The 15,753-nt window shown below is 36.8% G+C and overlaps 1 pseudogene; it reads right to left on the bottom strand.

The window, feature by feature from the left end:
- Positions 1 to 1,768: 1,768 nt before the first annotated feature.
- Positions 1,769 to 15,753, bottom strand: part of LOC107021293 — a 17,670-nt pseudogene continuing 3,685 nt past the window's right edge.

Here is a 15,753-nt window from a genome sequence, read left to right as displayed (position 1 = left end):
GGATCAGCCTGAAGGTTTCCTAGCTGAAGGAAAAGAAGACCATGTATGCCAACTGAAGAAGTCTTTGTATGGTTTGAAGCAATCCCCTAGACAGTGGTACAAGAGGTTTGATGCATTCATGACTACACATGGATTTTCGAGGAGTGCATTTGATAGTTGTGTGTATCACAAGAAGATGTCTGGTAACTCTATGATTTATCTTTTGTTGTATGTTGATGATATGCTTATTGCTGCTAACAACATCACAGAGATAAATATTTTGAAGAAACTGTTGAGCAAGGAATTTGACATGAAGGATCTAGGAGTTGCAAAGAAAATCCTTGGAATGGAAATTTCAAGAGAAAATGGTGTTGTACATCTTTCTCAGAAGAGGTACATCCGAAAAGTTCTTGAAAGATTCAATATGGATATGAGCAAGCCTGTAAGTACACCTTTAGCTTCTCATTTCAAGCTTTCAGAGTTACAAATGCCTCAATCTATGGATGAGGTGGAGCATATGTCAAAGGTTCCTTATGCGAGTGCAGTTGGTAGCATTATGTATGCTATGGTATGCACACGTCCAGATATTGCCCAATCTGTAAGTGTAGTAAGCAAGTACATGGCAAATCCAGGAAAAAGGCATTGGGAAGCTGTCAAGTGGATATTGAGATATCTCAAAGGAGCTCCTGATGTTGGCCTAACCTTTCGGAAAAGTGAAGGTATTTCAATTCTCGGTTATGTTGATTCTGACTATGCAGGGGATCTTGATCGAAGGAGGTCCACAACTGGATACATCTTTACTCTCGTTGGCAGTGCCGTTAGTTGGAAATCGACTTTACAGTCGATTGTCGCTTTGTCTACAACAGAGGCAGAATATATGGCAGCAACGGAGGCAGTGAAAGAAGCTATCTGGTTGAAAGGTTTGGTGGCAGAATTGAGTTCAGCTCAGCTTAAATCAATTCTAAAATGTGATAGTCAAAGTGCTATTCATTTGATTAAAAATCAAAGATTTCATGAGCGCACCAAACACATTGATGTCAGATTTCATTTTATTCGAGATGTCGTAGAAAAGGGAGCTATCAAGGTTGAGAAGGTTATCACAGACGATAACGCTGCAGACATGTTGACCAAAATAGTCCCGCTTGCCAAGTTTGCACACTGCAAGGACTTGGCGGGAGTATGCATCAATTGATGCAACTCTAAGAGAACAACTGCTAGGTGGAGCTGGTATGTTCAACAAAGGTTTGATTCTTCTTGTTTCTTACAATGGGATTGCCCAGTAAGCTTAGAAGTTTTGGCCGGAGTTGTTTATACGCATGCTTGGAACACAAACCAAGGTGGAGATTGAAAGAGTTGGTTTTGGTTCTTGTGGAATCAAACTAAATGGAAGATGAATTAATATGAATATTTGGTAGGAAGATAATTAGTACAAAATACAAGTCAAAGATTGTATCTTGGTAGGTGAAAGTTAGGCAAACCATAAAATGGTTTGCTATCTTAACCTTGACAATTTTGACACATAGTGATGTCATGGATGACATCAATAGGATGAATTTATTCCTATAAATAGGTAGCTCTTAATTCATTTTCAAATCATCCTTTCACTTGCCTTCTCATCTTCTAAGGCATTGTGTTCTCTCTCTTGTAGTATTTCACTTATATTCTTTGTATAGTGAAATAAATATTGGTGCAGTTGTTCTTTGGTGGACGTAGGATCATTTTGATCCGAACCACGTTAAATATTGTTGTTCTTCCTTGTTCTTTAGTTTCACGTTTCCGCTAACAATAACACAACATGAAACAACGATCCGTCCTTCATAGGGCAGTGCTGAGAGAGAGGATGACAGTTACATTATGGTATCATCCCCACACACCGATCTCGAGCTCTCAGCCTGTACAAGAACATACATATGAATACTTTATAACTATAAGATTATTCGTAACAAGCAAAAAGAAGAGATAAATTTGTCTTCTATACAATGTTCTAAACACCAAAACATCGCGCTAAAATGGAGAAATTGATGGTTATTTGTCTGTCTAGTCTCACTGCGTAGAGTGCATCTGGACACAATTGACAATCCCTTTCTCGGTAGTTTCTCATGAGCGAGGCAAACTTTCCTGATTACTAACGAGCAAAGCATTTAACTTTAGTAGGAGCCATACAAAACTATGGTAGCGTCCTAGATACGTCTTTGCTGTAAATTCTACGTACAACGAACTTCCATCCTTATCATGTTTCCATCTAAAAGGTGTCATCCTCTGTAGTGGTGCATCTAAAACCATCAATCATCTGCAATAGCACCATAAATCTACCTATTTACCAGTCATTAAGAAGATACAACAACTACCAGTGTAGTCAAACGCACATTTAAGCCCTGAAGCGAGACTCAAAACGTGTCGTGTAGAAAGACATGTTCGCCAAGTAAAAAGTTATCAACCTTAACAAAGCATTAAAACTTCCTTTTCAATCCATAAGTCCTTTCGAAATAGTATTTTGTTACCGCACCCACCTCATTACATGAATTCTCGGCTAGTCTGGTCCAAAGATTCCTTATAGATCGTCATACTGATGATTGATAGGTGGTTTATACTGCATTCAAGATTATCTCCTTCTATAGAGCCTGTTCACTTCCCTTAAATCTCCGAAACCATTTAATGAGAAATCAATCATTCTGCATTTTCAGATTCCTGACTCGTAAACCTCCACCTTCTTTGTCTCATCCCAGATAACTAATGGAATGCCTAAACACTTGGACTCGCTTACAACAGACCCTTGCATATTCAGATAAAATATTGCTCTCAAGTGTAAACCATCAAAAATATTTTACGGGGACAAGGACAATTCAGCTTGTTACTTGCCGTATCTTCAGCTTTTTGCACCATGTCCATGTATTCAGCAGTGACATACTGCGGAATATCTATAGTCCGCATATGTGATGCCAAAGAAAAAAACTAATCCTTTTGTTGTCATAGTAAACAGAAGTACTTGTTTAAACATATTAGTGACAGGTTCCAATTCATTTGGGATTCTGCAGAGAAGTCTATATACTAGAGATAAATCCGCTACCTGAGCGAATAAAAATTAGCTGTGATACTTCCCAAGATCGTAAGACCGACATGTCTTCATCCCGAAATAAGTAGATGCGGAATCTCTATGAAAGGTAGCTTAAATTAGCAGTCGGACTGTGAACCATTGTCACTTGTTAGGCCTCCCAATATAATGGATTTGAAGGAGTGAAAGCCGCTTACTCTAAGGAGAGGGGCTGTTGCCTATCTATAAGGAAAGTTGGAGTTGACGGTCCTAGTTCTGTTAGAGTAAGAGCTCTTGCTGGAATGCCTTCAATGCCTCGAGAACCTGCACACTAAGCCGAGCTGTCGAGGTAAGGAGCTCAAGGAAGTCACTTAACGCCCCAACCTTGTAGACTTAAAAGGTGCTTGAAGGAAGGGATGAAGGCCAACATGCTGAAATGGAAGTGCAAGGCTCCACCTAAAAGAAAATTTGGAGCTGAAAAGAGGTGGCAGAAGAGACAGTCACAGGCAGAATGGAGCCAAGGCCGGTCCTTGAAGGTATCGTATGACCCATACCGGGGAACCTTTACTTGGGAGCAAAAGGAAACCTGAAACACTAGAAAGACTGGTCATGCATCCATGGTGCAAGCCTGGTCATACATACCATTGTGGGGAGAGTACTTTGCTCCATTTGCATTGTTCAGTTGCCACTATGGGGCATATTTTCTATAGACCTCTTAGGTCTACTAAGAATAGCTACGTCTGAGTGAAACTTAGAGATGAAAGTCTTCTTTCCTTTCTCGACGGTGAAATAAGATAAAGCTCATAATCATCCTAGTTTGGAGCAAGTTGATAGGACCCCGTTTTTTACGTCCCTATGTTCCCCCATGTGGCGACATGGGGGCGGAAAAATGAAAGAGAGGGATGGGTTTTCTCTCGCTTTTGGCATAGCAGTCCCTAGTGGGAGGCTCGCACGACAGGCTATTAATTAGTGGTAGAGCACTCCCCTGATAATTTCTTCGTTGTGCTTGGGCTGTGCATCTAGACCTAGACAATGTTTTTTTTTTTTTGATAAAGTAAAGTTGTATTTCCCAGCAATGAGGGTATGCTGGCAACCATCAAAAAGATTTACATCAGTGACCCAAAAAAGGCCAACTCAAGAAATTGCTACTAAACTTATAAAGCCGAGAAAAAAATTTAAAATCTGTCCAGCATCCCTCTATACCCTCCTCATTACACCATAAACAGAAGGTATTCATATAACGCCATTTGATCTTTTGTACTGATTCTGCAGTATTTTCCATACACCTCTTGATTCTGCCGTGTGTTCTGGCATTGTCCAGTTTGTGTGTGTTCTTCTTAGAAAAATGACCCATAATTGAGCAGTGACTTTGCAATGGAGGAATAGATGACTATTAGTAACATTTGTCTCATTACACAGTGAACACCAGGAAGCTATTTCAAAGCCTCTTCTTTGCAGCTTCTCATGAGTTAGGCATGCCCTTCTAGCCACTAGCCATAAGAAACGCCTCACTTTAGTTCGCACTTTATTTTTCCATACCTTACTCCATGGTCCAGAGATTTCCCCTGGAAGTTCCATCATGATTCTGATCCCTAATCCCCACGGAGCTTCTACTCAGCAAAGCAGTTTGCCATTTGACAAGATGTATTCTTTTACCTTCCTTGATTCCCGACCAAAGAAAATCCCTCCTTAATATATCAAGTATTTCTTCCACTTTGACCGGCATAGGGAATAGGGACATCACATAGGTAGGTAAAGAGTCTAGTACAGAGTTTATCAGAATGGTTCTCACACCAAAGGATAGATATTGAGATTTCCAGTTTTCCAGCTTCTTTTCAGTTTTTTCAATTATACCATCCCATATCACTAGCTCTTTATGGTTGTTTCCAAGTAGCGTACCTAGGTAAACAGTTGGGAGTTTTTCGATTCTGCACCCCAAAACGTTTGCTAAGGCCTGGATCTGTGTCACCTCTTTGATGGGATATATACAACTCTTCCTCCAATGGACTGCCAAGCCTGAGACCGCCTCTAAGACTACCAATATCATTCTGACAATTCTAATGAGTTGAAAAGCCACCCTCATCATACTATCGTATCCTTCCATGGCTATGATGAAAAGGAAAGGGAAAAAAAACAGTAGGTTCTCCATTTATCAGTTTCTATACAGACCTCAAACCATCTCAACCATCTCTCACCAAACCCCATTTGTTTCAACATATTGAGCAAAAACTCCCAGTTGACATGATCATATGCCTTCTCAATACCCCTAGGCAATTTTGTCTTATAGGGTTGTCCTTTAGTCATTATTGTCTATTAGTTCCCCACCAGTGTCAATCTTCTATCATTTATTTCTTGTTCTTAGAACTTAGGGTTTCTTTCTATTTCTGCACAATCTGGTTCGTATCAAGTCGTAAGGCCGAAGAGAGAGAGAGTAACAAATAGCATTTAACCAGAACTGCCAGAAAACTAATAGTGAATAGCAAAAAAAGTAACCAATACCTTATCATCTCTGAGCAAAGCATGGGATTCAGAATGCTCCTTCTCAAGTAACTGATCGGTATACACAACCAACAATTCGTGTTTCACTTTCTGCAGCACAAATTTGGTCTCAGCATTTAAACAAAATCCAACTAAAGGAAGATTTTCAACATAAACAAGGTCTGAATTTTTGAAGAGAAGACAAACAATGCTGACCTCCAGAAGTTTTTTCTCGGTAATAACGTGGAGATAATGAGACACTCTATCCTTCTCTTTCTTCAAGCACTCTTCCACCTGTGTTAGAAAAGCTCATGGGTATCACAATTTACTCTGGCAACTTAAAACAATAACCAATGAGTTGTACCTTCAACATATAGTCCGAATAAGAATCTTCCACAATCCAACTTGAAGCTTTCCGAGAATAATAAGCTGCAGTATCTCTAAGCAAAGCATCTCGAAAGTCATTCACATAATCCTCCCTTCCAATTTCAGCAAAGATATCAAGAACATTCTTCAATAATGCTCTATCTATCTGCTCATCCTCACGTTCTTTTGCAATCTGACACGAGCAAACTCTTAAATCAGACCCTCATGACTAGCATACATAGTATCACAAGACTCGGGAAAAATGAAAACAAAAATAAGAGATATGATACTTCCCAACATAATAACAGCATTTGTAGCTTTACTGCTCAACTCCTTATAAACCTATTGTCAACGAAAAAACAGAAATAAGTTTTGACCACACAACAATGATATGATGAATTCTTATTGAAAATTAGGATTGGCAAGAAACAAACCAAATTGTCGAAGCATGTCAGACCAACATCGTTCAGTGTAGGTAGCGATCTTCGAGGAATATAATACCGTGAAAGATAATGGAAGAATATAGAGAGCCACCTGAGCATACGTTTATAATCCTCCCATCTCTTCACAAGCTCCCTCAACATAAGCTCAGCATCCTGCTTCTCTCTCAAAGCAGGCAGAACCTAATAATGAAAACAAACACAGATTGCAAAACTGATAAGCAACAATGTTGACTAGCACCAATATGTTGGCCAGATTATGATAAGATATGTTGCTCGGACTCTCCAAAAATATTGTAGCATGAGAGAGTTAATGCTTCTTACTGTAGAATTGATGTATTCATCAAGTGCTTCCTTGTACTTATCATACAGCTGCGAAGCGTAACTGTATTTTCAAACAGAGAGAGTGTCATATAAAATGGAACAGAGGGATAGTAAGTGGATGGGAAGGGATTATAAGGAAAGAGGACTTCACTTCATTGGCTTCACGCCGGGAATTAGAGGTACAATTTTTGGTTGGATTTTTGGTGTGGAAATTCAATCTTAAAGTAGGTGTGTCCACGGGTGTAAGCTTCACAGATGATATTATTGCAGCCATGGCTATCCTAATCACAAGAAGCACTTGAGGTTTATCATGGGAAATATGATCCAGAGAGTAAAGATCTTATTGATATTGCTTACTGAAGAGGGGAGACATGCCATTCTTACAGCAAACAGTTTAAGGAGGACAAATTGGATTGTGTAAGTTACTGTTCAATGTGCAAGGATCATATTCTTGTGTAATAGAGCGACTTCACAACCCTGGACAATGGAGTTATCCCGGAAATGGCGAAGTATGGAGGGCTCCCATTATGATTTTCTCTGATAATTTTGAATGAAGGGAACTGGTGATGTTTTAAGGCAATACAAAAGAACTATGCTGTCTGGACTCTGAAAAAATGACGTCGTGGCCGTGTTGGATCCTCCAAGAATGCACTACTCTTGGAGGATTTGACACGCACGTGGTGACATATTTGAAGAATCCGAGCAGAATAGGAAAAAAATGAGGAATATGAGAAGTTCCTTTAAGCTTCATTTATGCTTTTGTGCAATAAAGAGCACATTACAAAACCCACATTGTACATACAGAGAGCTTCCAGGTTATATTTCTAACGACACAATATAAGGCAAAATCATGATAGAAGCATCCAAATTTGGCAGAGGATGACATAACTTTTCCAAACATTGAATAGTTTCTCACCTTGGGTTATCATCTAACAAAAAAGAGTTGCTCTCGGCGTCGTTCGAGTCCTCTGTCATAAGTACCCTCATGTTAGATATGACCTGTCAGGAAAAAAGAAATTCCCTCAACATTCAACTATGACTGATATGAACATGCACAGGTAGGACTTCCATCGGAAAAATACCATCGGCCACACATAACTTACATCTGGGGAGACACTTCGTGTATTGTATTTGTCATCCCAGTAAAGAGTACAAACTCTGTAAAGTTGCTGGACACTGAGAACCTGTAAAACCAGAATTTCACATTTTAAGGAAGGTGATATGGTTTATGCTCAATGAAATGGAAACCAGAAAAGAAAAAAAATTGATAAACCAAGTAGAATGCATTTCCACTGGACTCAGAGCAAAGCTAATGTTGTTAGAGAAAACTGACTTACAGGACACAAATCATTAGTGATATCATCATACGAAATTCTGTACTTCTGATGTATAACCTGCAAAAGAGTAACAATTAACTGAAAACTCCATATCAATTGTGGATCGCACTGCATATGTATAGTTCTAAAAGGAAAGGCAACAATTATCTTGCAACACCCAAGTCTTAATAGCCATAATGCTTATATTGAAGCCCAAGAAATTATTAAGTAACCAAAGAAACTCAGGGAAACTTCAGCAGTTCCGCTTTCTACTAATTCATTTCCAGACACGATGTCTCAGAACTTTTCTTTACACAATAAACCATATCTACTTGCTCAAACACTTTGATCTGAGATTGAAAGAGAACTTCACAAAAATAAAACAGGATAAAGGAAATACTGATGTCACATTTAGATAGATTGACGGAACCAGAACAACTTAGACTACCAGAACCAAATAATAGTGAGGCAACACGTTGAGGAAGTCAATATCCATGTAAAATATGGTAAGAGATAAACGAACATGTAAGGGTTCTTAAAATCTAGCATTTAATAACCTTGCAGTGCGGGTATGCAAATTGGCCCATGTCCTACTCTTTCAGCATTAGGTCAGCGTTGAAAACTTGGTTTGTGGTAAGTTATGTGGCTACTTCTAATCAATGATACTAGAAGAAAAAATATTAAAAGAAAGATTGAAATATATTAACATTACCAAGAATCCAACAACTTGTCGTATATGTTTGAGTTCATCCCAGGATGAGCCAGCATACTGCAAGCCAGGAATAAATGAAACAAAAAAAGGAATTAGATCCAAAAAATTTCATTTAGTTGATAACAGTGAACCATAAATTACCTCTTCCTTTGCTTGGGAGCACCACAGCTCTAGTTCAGCCAAGCCAGATTTAACATATTCTGCATTACTGAATGTACAACACTCCCGGCGAAGAAGAAAACTATGATTGCATAATTTAAATGAGATTAGAAAGCTTAAATTGACAAAGAACTAAAGACAACTTAAATTAGAAAACCGCGGTCACCTGTTGAAGAGCTGTACATTCATGTATGCAAAGGCTTGACTAAATATCTTCTGAACAAGAATCGGAGGCATCTGAGAATGGAAGGCAGAAATTATTAGCTTTCCTTATAACTAAAAAGATAGTGAAACAGGAATAGGTCTGTGAGGCCTTACAAAGTTTTCTTTCAAAGTACAGAGAAGAGAATCAAGGCATTCAATTATTCCTCGCCAGTGATTTATTGAATAATCTTTGCCAAAGGATCGACCAGACTTTAGCACACTTCCTTTGGAGGTCCTCGGTGCCTGAATTTTCAACATATCATATATTATCCCATCGAACAGTAGAAGGGAAACATTTTAAACACATAATTACTCAAAACAAATTCACCTGTATAAGAGGAAAATCTTGTACTGTCCCCACTATTTTCATTTTAATATAACGTGCACAATTTTTATTGAAGACGGTGGATTGCAGTTTGTAAAATTCAACATACCTGGATACACAAGGAAAGAAGTGACCCTAACTCTTTCTTCAAGTTATCACGAATAATTCCATACATTTTCTCGACATATGCTGTTAGCTGCTGTTTGAAAAGCAGAGCTGGGTATTTTGCTTGAACCTGGTGCACTACTCCAGCAAGATTGATGTCAGAAGAGGACGAGCGAAATCCCTGAAAACAAGAACAGCAAAATCAGTTAGTACATACATGGGAGCAAAACTACTATAGCTACGATTTTAGTACTCTAAATCAGTTTTAAAGAAGAACTAACTCAACATGAAAAGTTCTCATACCATTGTCACTACCAGAAAACTAATAGTGAAAATTAAGCAAAACAAGTAACCAATAATCCTTCTCATTCTTCAAGATCACTAATATGTTGGCCTGATTATGATAAAATATGTTGCTCGGACTCTCCAAAAATACTGTAGCATTCATGTCGAATCCTTCAAAATTGCATTACTTTAGAGGATCCGACATGCACTCTATGAATATTTTTTGAAGAATATGAAGTTCTGAACAACATAGACCATAAGAGAGAAAGTTAATGCTTCTTACTGTAGAATTGATGTATTCATCAAGTGCTTCCTTGTACTTGTCATACAGCTGCGAAGCGTAACTGTAAGAAGGCAGTTTCCCATAACACATATTATATACAAGTCTACTCTTCAAATTAAGGAGAAGCTTCATCCTGGGGGCGGATGTAACCTTTCGGCTGCAAGACTTTCAACACCGATTTTATATATATGTAAAACGCTACTAAAATCTCAAAAAATAATATCAGACTTAAACTCATTGTTTTATCATTACAACAAATGTTAAGGATACGTGTATAACATCATGTATTCGTCACCCTGAATGATTCTGTCTGTCCTTTCAGAATTCTCTTTGCTTTTTCGATTCCCTCCTATATAAAATACCATCCTTCCTCAAATAAAAAACCACAATATTACAAGCGATAATAGAGAAAAAAAAGCAATTCCGTGCCAACTACTAATACCAATGCCAATTTTACTTTCAAGAAAAATAGCATCGACTATACGCAGGTGTAGGCGAAAAGCAGCAACTTCCAAGAGTGTCAATAAAGTGGATTGAGAATAATGAGGTTGTTCAAATCTCAGGAAAGGCAAAAAGCTAAGTTAAACAGTTGCAAATATTAATTACTAACAATTAATTCGGTTACATAAAAGGGGATTTCAAACACAAAAATGTTCAAGGATCATAAAAGTGTTTACCTGAGAGAAAGAGTCGAAGAAAAGCCCTAGAGATAGTCCGCAAAATCTCCCAAATTGTGTTCTCTCGTTTTCCAAAAACTGAATAATGATAACATAAGACGGCTGAACTATTTATAGTGTAAAATAAAGCACGTGATTCAAACCTAGATTCCAGGTCCACGCACGTGCGCAGACCTGTTCCCACTCTGCACATTTCAAATAGCTTGAGCCAACTCTGTGACGCGGAGGTGCTCCCTCACAGTGTACTTTGACTTCTATTTCCCAACATCATGGATGCTTTCATTTTTTTTTAGCTCCTTTGACTCATTGAAAACACAATAAATTGACTCATTGAAATTTCTTGGCTCTCCTCAAAGTAATTCAAATATGGACCTATTGTATGTTCAATTGAATTCAACTACAATTAGTTATAAGACTATTTGTAAAAGAAGCACCTTGAATTAAATTTTACAAATTCTGTTTATATAAAGATGTTTAATTAGTATATAACCAAAAAAGAGCATGGTTATAAGGGGTAATTTTACAAACAGTCTTGTAACTTATTGTAGTTGAATTCAATTGAACATACAATAGTCAATTTTTGAATCACAAAAAAGTGGATTGCGCGATGGAAGCGCGTCACAGAGTTGGATCAAGCTATTCGAAATATGCAGAGAGGGAATAGGTCCGCGCACGTGCACGGACCCGGACTCTAGGTTTGAATCATGTGTTTTATTTTAGACTATAAATAGTTCAGCCGTCTTATTTTATCATTATTCAGTTTTTGAAAAACTAGAGAACACAATTTGGGCGATTTTGCGGACTATCTCTAGGGCTTTTCTTCTACTCTTTCACTTAGGTAAATCCTTGAACATTATTGTGTTTGAAATTGGTGCATGCTACAACCCTGGAATATTTCCCGAATTGTGAAATCCCCTTTTTTGTAACCGATATAATTGTTAGTAATTAATATTTGCAACTGTTTAAATTAGTTGATATAAAAAAAATTCAGTATCTGTTGATTTGAAGTCCTATGGGTAACTCCTTCTAGAAGGCTTGGACACAGGGGGAGAAATCGCGTAGTTTTTTTGCCTTCCCTAAGATTTGAACGACCTCATGATTCTCAATCCACTTTATTGACACTCTTGGATGTTTTTTTTTACTGAAGACGGTGGATTGCAGTTTGTAAAATTCAACATACCTGGATACAAAAGGAAAGAAGTGACCCTAACTCTTTCTTCAAGTTATCACAAATGATTCCATACATTTTCTCGACATATGCTGTTAGCTGTTGTTTGAAAAGCAGAGCTGGGTATTTTGCTAGAACCTGGTGCACTACTCCAGTAAGATTGATGTCAGAAGAGGACGAGCGAAATCCCTGAAAACAACAACAGCAAAATCAGTTAGTACATACATGGGATACACTAGATTTGAGGCGATATGAAGAGCAACTTGATTATCTCACCAAAGTTTCGCGGGTGTGGGATACTTTAACCCAACTTCACTTAAGAGGTGATGTATCCACATAATCTCACGTGTGGATTGTGTAATAGCACTATACTCGGATTCTGCACTGGATCGAGATACAACATTTTGTTTCTTACTTCTCCATGACACCAAGTTTCCACCCACAAAGACACAATAGTCAGTAGTAGGCCTTCTATCAATCCAGCCCAATCGGCATCTACAAAACACTCAATGCGAGTATGTCCATTGTTGCTATATACTATGCCAAGTCTAGGGGCGCCTTTCAAGTAACACAATATTTGCTCCAAAGCTGCACAATGTTTTACTGTAAGCGTGGTCATGAACTGACTAACAACACTAACTGCAAAAGCAATATCCAGACGAGTTATAGTTTAATTTCCCAACTAATTTCCTGTACCTCTCTGGATCATTAAAGGGATCACCATCATCTTTTGTTAGCTGCATATTTGGAGCCATTGGAGTATTACAAGGCATGGCTATTGACTTTCCAGTTTCCTCAAGAAGGTCAAGGATATACTTCCTTTGAGATAAAAATGTTCCCTTCTTACTCCTACTTCTATTCTCAAGAACTATTTCAGCTGTCCCAAGTCTTTCGTGTGAAATATCGAATGCAAGAAAGACTTGAGAGAGGATATTCCTGCATAATCACTATCAGTGATGAAAATGTCATCAACATATACAACAAGAAGAATAATGTCAGTTGTTGATTGTTGAGAATATAATAAATCAGTTAGCTACTTTTAGGATTTTAAAATTATTTTATTAGAGTCCTATGTGACTTGAATATAAGAGTTAGTTCTTTTATTTATTATTTGAATTTTACTGATAAATGTAACTCTTTTGATCATTGATAAAATAATCCCCTTTGCTAATACTGCAGTATTTTTTCTGTCGAAGTCTTTCCCTATTCTTTTCTTCATTTCATTATTAAAAAACCAAAAATTGGTATCTTGAGCCTTCTTCTTGAGAGACCCGTGAGTAGAAAAATGGATTCTGAAAATAGTTTTCACGAATGACTCCTCCTATTTTTGATGGTGAGAATTATCAACTATGGGATGTGAGAATGGAAACTTACTTGGAGGCTCTTGATCTTTGAAAGCCATGGAAGAGAATTATGAAATCAATCCGCTTCTAAATAATCCCACCGCGGCCCAAATCCAGAGTCACAGGGAAAAGAAAACCATTAAGTCAAAGGCAAAAGCAACTTTGTTTGTTGATGTTTCGACAACTGTTTTCACGAAATCAAGACTCTCACATCACCAAAAGATATTTGGAATTATCTGAAGAAAGAATATGATGAAGATGAAAGAATACGAGGAATGAAGGTATTAGATTTAATGAGGGAATTCGAATTCCAGAGAATGAAATAGTGAGAAACAGTCGAGGAATACTTTGATAGATTGATTGGTATTGTCAACAAGGTAAGATTACTAGGCACTGAATTTAAAAATACAAGAATTGTTGAAAAAATTCTTGTTACAGTGCCCGAAAGATATGAAACATGTTTAACTACCTAGGAAAACACACAAGATCTGTCCAAAATTACTTTGGCAGAATTGTTAAATTCGTTGCTGGCACAGGAACAACGGAGACTTATGAGGCAAGATGGAATGGTTGAAGGAGAGTTAGTAGTCAGCCACGAAACTCAAAGTAAGGGTAAATTTTTGAAAAATTACCCACCTTGTCAGCACTGCGGAAAAGATTGACATCCTTCATATTAATGTTGGAAAAGACCAGATGCACAATGCAACATCTGCAAACAACTTGGTCATGAAGTTGTAATTCGCAAAAATAAATTTCAAAAAGATGAAACAGCTGTCTAAATTTGATTTTTGGATAATTGATAATGGTTGTACAAATCATATGACATATGAAAGAAATCTTTTAAAGAGTTTATTCTTATGAAAAACTAGTTATGAACACGTGTTTCGCACTTGAGTCCTCTAAACACATTATTACGATATGAATTATATATGTCAAAATCACATTGTGATGATTATCACAAACTATTTTTTAAAAACACACAATTTAAAATAGATAATATTGTATGTCAGATGATTAGACAATCGATTAATCTACAAGATTTGAACAACACACCTTGATTGGGTAATTAAAATTGAAACCAAATTAAAATTTTAATGATATTAGGTCCAAACATGTGATATATTAATGTAAACTAAAATGATTAAATCATTCTGATTTTATTGCAGAAGGAAATTTCTACATATGTAACACACGATAGTTATCCGCATTATATCATCAAATCATGACTTTTGAACTTTTAAAAATATATACAAGGAGTGATTCATATCTATACACACATATATATATACACACACTAGAGAGGCAGCACGGGCCGAACATATAAGTAGATTTGTTCTCCGCAAATAAGAAAGTGTGCTAAATATTATTCAGATATATAACACATAAATTGTAAGGGAACAATTTATTCAAGTTATGTGGATGTATTAATGAGAGGTATGATCAAGTAAGCAGAGACATAAAGTCTATTGACTCTAGCATATGCAAACTATACACAATGTCACCAAATCACCATATAGTAGGACTAAAAAAATGTTAGCACAACTCGTGCTCAAAGTTGTTACGAATATTCTGCATTTACAGTTTATCATTCATATTGTATTGGTGTCAACAACTTCTGAACAATCCAATGTACTATGGAGAAAATCAACTCACTATATCTTTTTCCTGAAAATTATTGAAAAGTGAATACAACAAAAATAAGTCAACAAAAGTTTCTGTTAAAGTCTATCAATTTCACTATTTTCCCAAATAGAGGATATAGACAACAAAAAGTAAGTAATTCTTTTAAGAGTCAATCCCTTCTTTATCTACTTGAACAAGTCATGTTTTTGTGTGACCTACAATTACCTTTTAGAGTACACATCTGCTCAAGCCATCTCTTGGCAAAATTGGGATAGAAGTGAGACACAATCTCTATTGAAGATGAATTCACAAGAAGGTAATTTATGGATAGATTTATTTTGGCTACCATGCAGAGTACCAGGAAGCCATCGTAAGATATTACATATATAATTTTTTTTTCTTTTCCTCCTAAAGATCATTGTACTTTAGTATGCTATTTGTTTTACAAAGCTCAACAAAAATGCTATTTAAATTACTGCACTTAGACATTGTAGCTTCTATATCTAACAAAATGATAAGAACCTTATAACTTCAAGCAAATTAAAGATAATGATACAAAGGAATGGGTCAGACGTGCTTTGACATTATCCTTACCTTTAACATTAATAATTTGAGTGCCTGACTTAGATAAAAACATGTTATAGCTACGTTTTATCCTTTCATTTCAGTTTACTACTCGTAACTTAAGATTTTCAATTCAATAAAGAAATAGTTGAACAAGAATTTTTTAAAGCAAAACTTGTCCCACATGCATAATCACATAAAATCTGAAAACTTCTTTATAGGAATTATGTGTGTCAAAAATACAGAGAACACCTCATTAAGGAAATGAATATCACCTAAATCATTTCCAAACATCATTAATCTCTTACTTTATGATCATCCTCTCAATTATAGCATATTGTAATTATGAAGACGATAAAGTATCATGTTTT

Source organism: Solanum pennellii, chromosome 6 (assembly GCF_001406875.1).
Source record: "Solanum pennellii chromosome 6, SPENNV200".
In the NCBI taxonomy this organism is placed as follows: Eukaryota; Viridiplantae; Streptophyta; class Magnoliopsida; order Solanales; family Solanaceae; genus Solanum; species Solanum pennellii.
The sequence above is the reverse complement of the archived record's forward strand: the minus strand, read 5'-3'. Positions and strand labels throughout refer to the sequence as shown.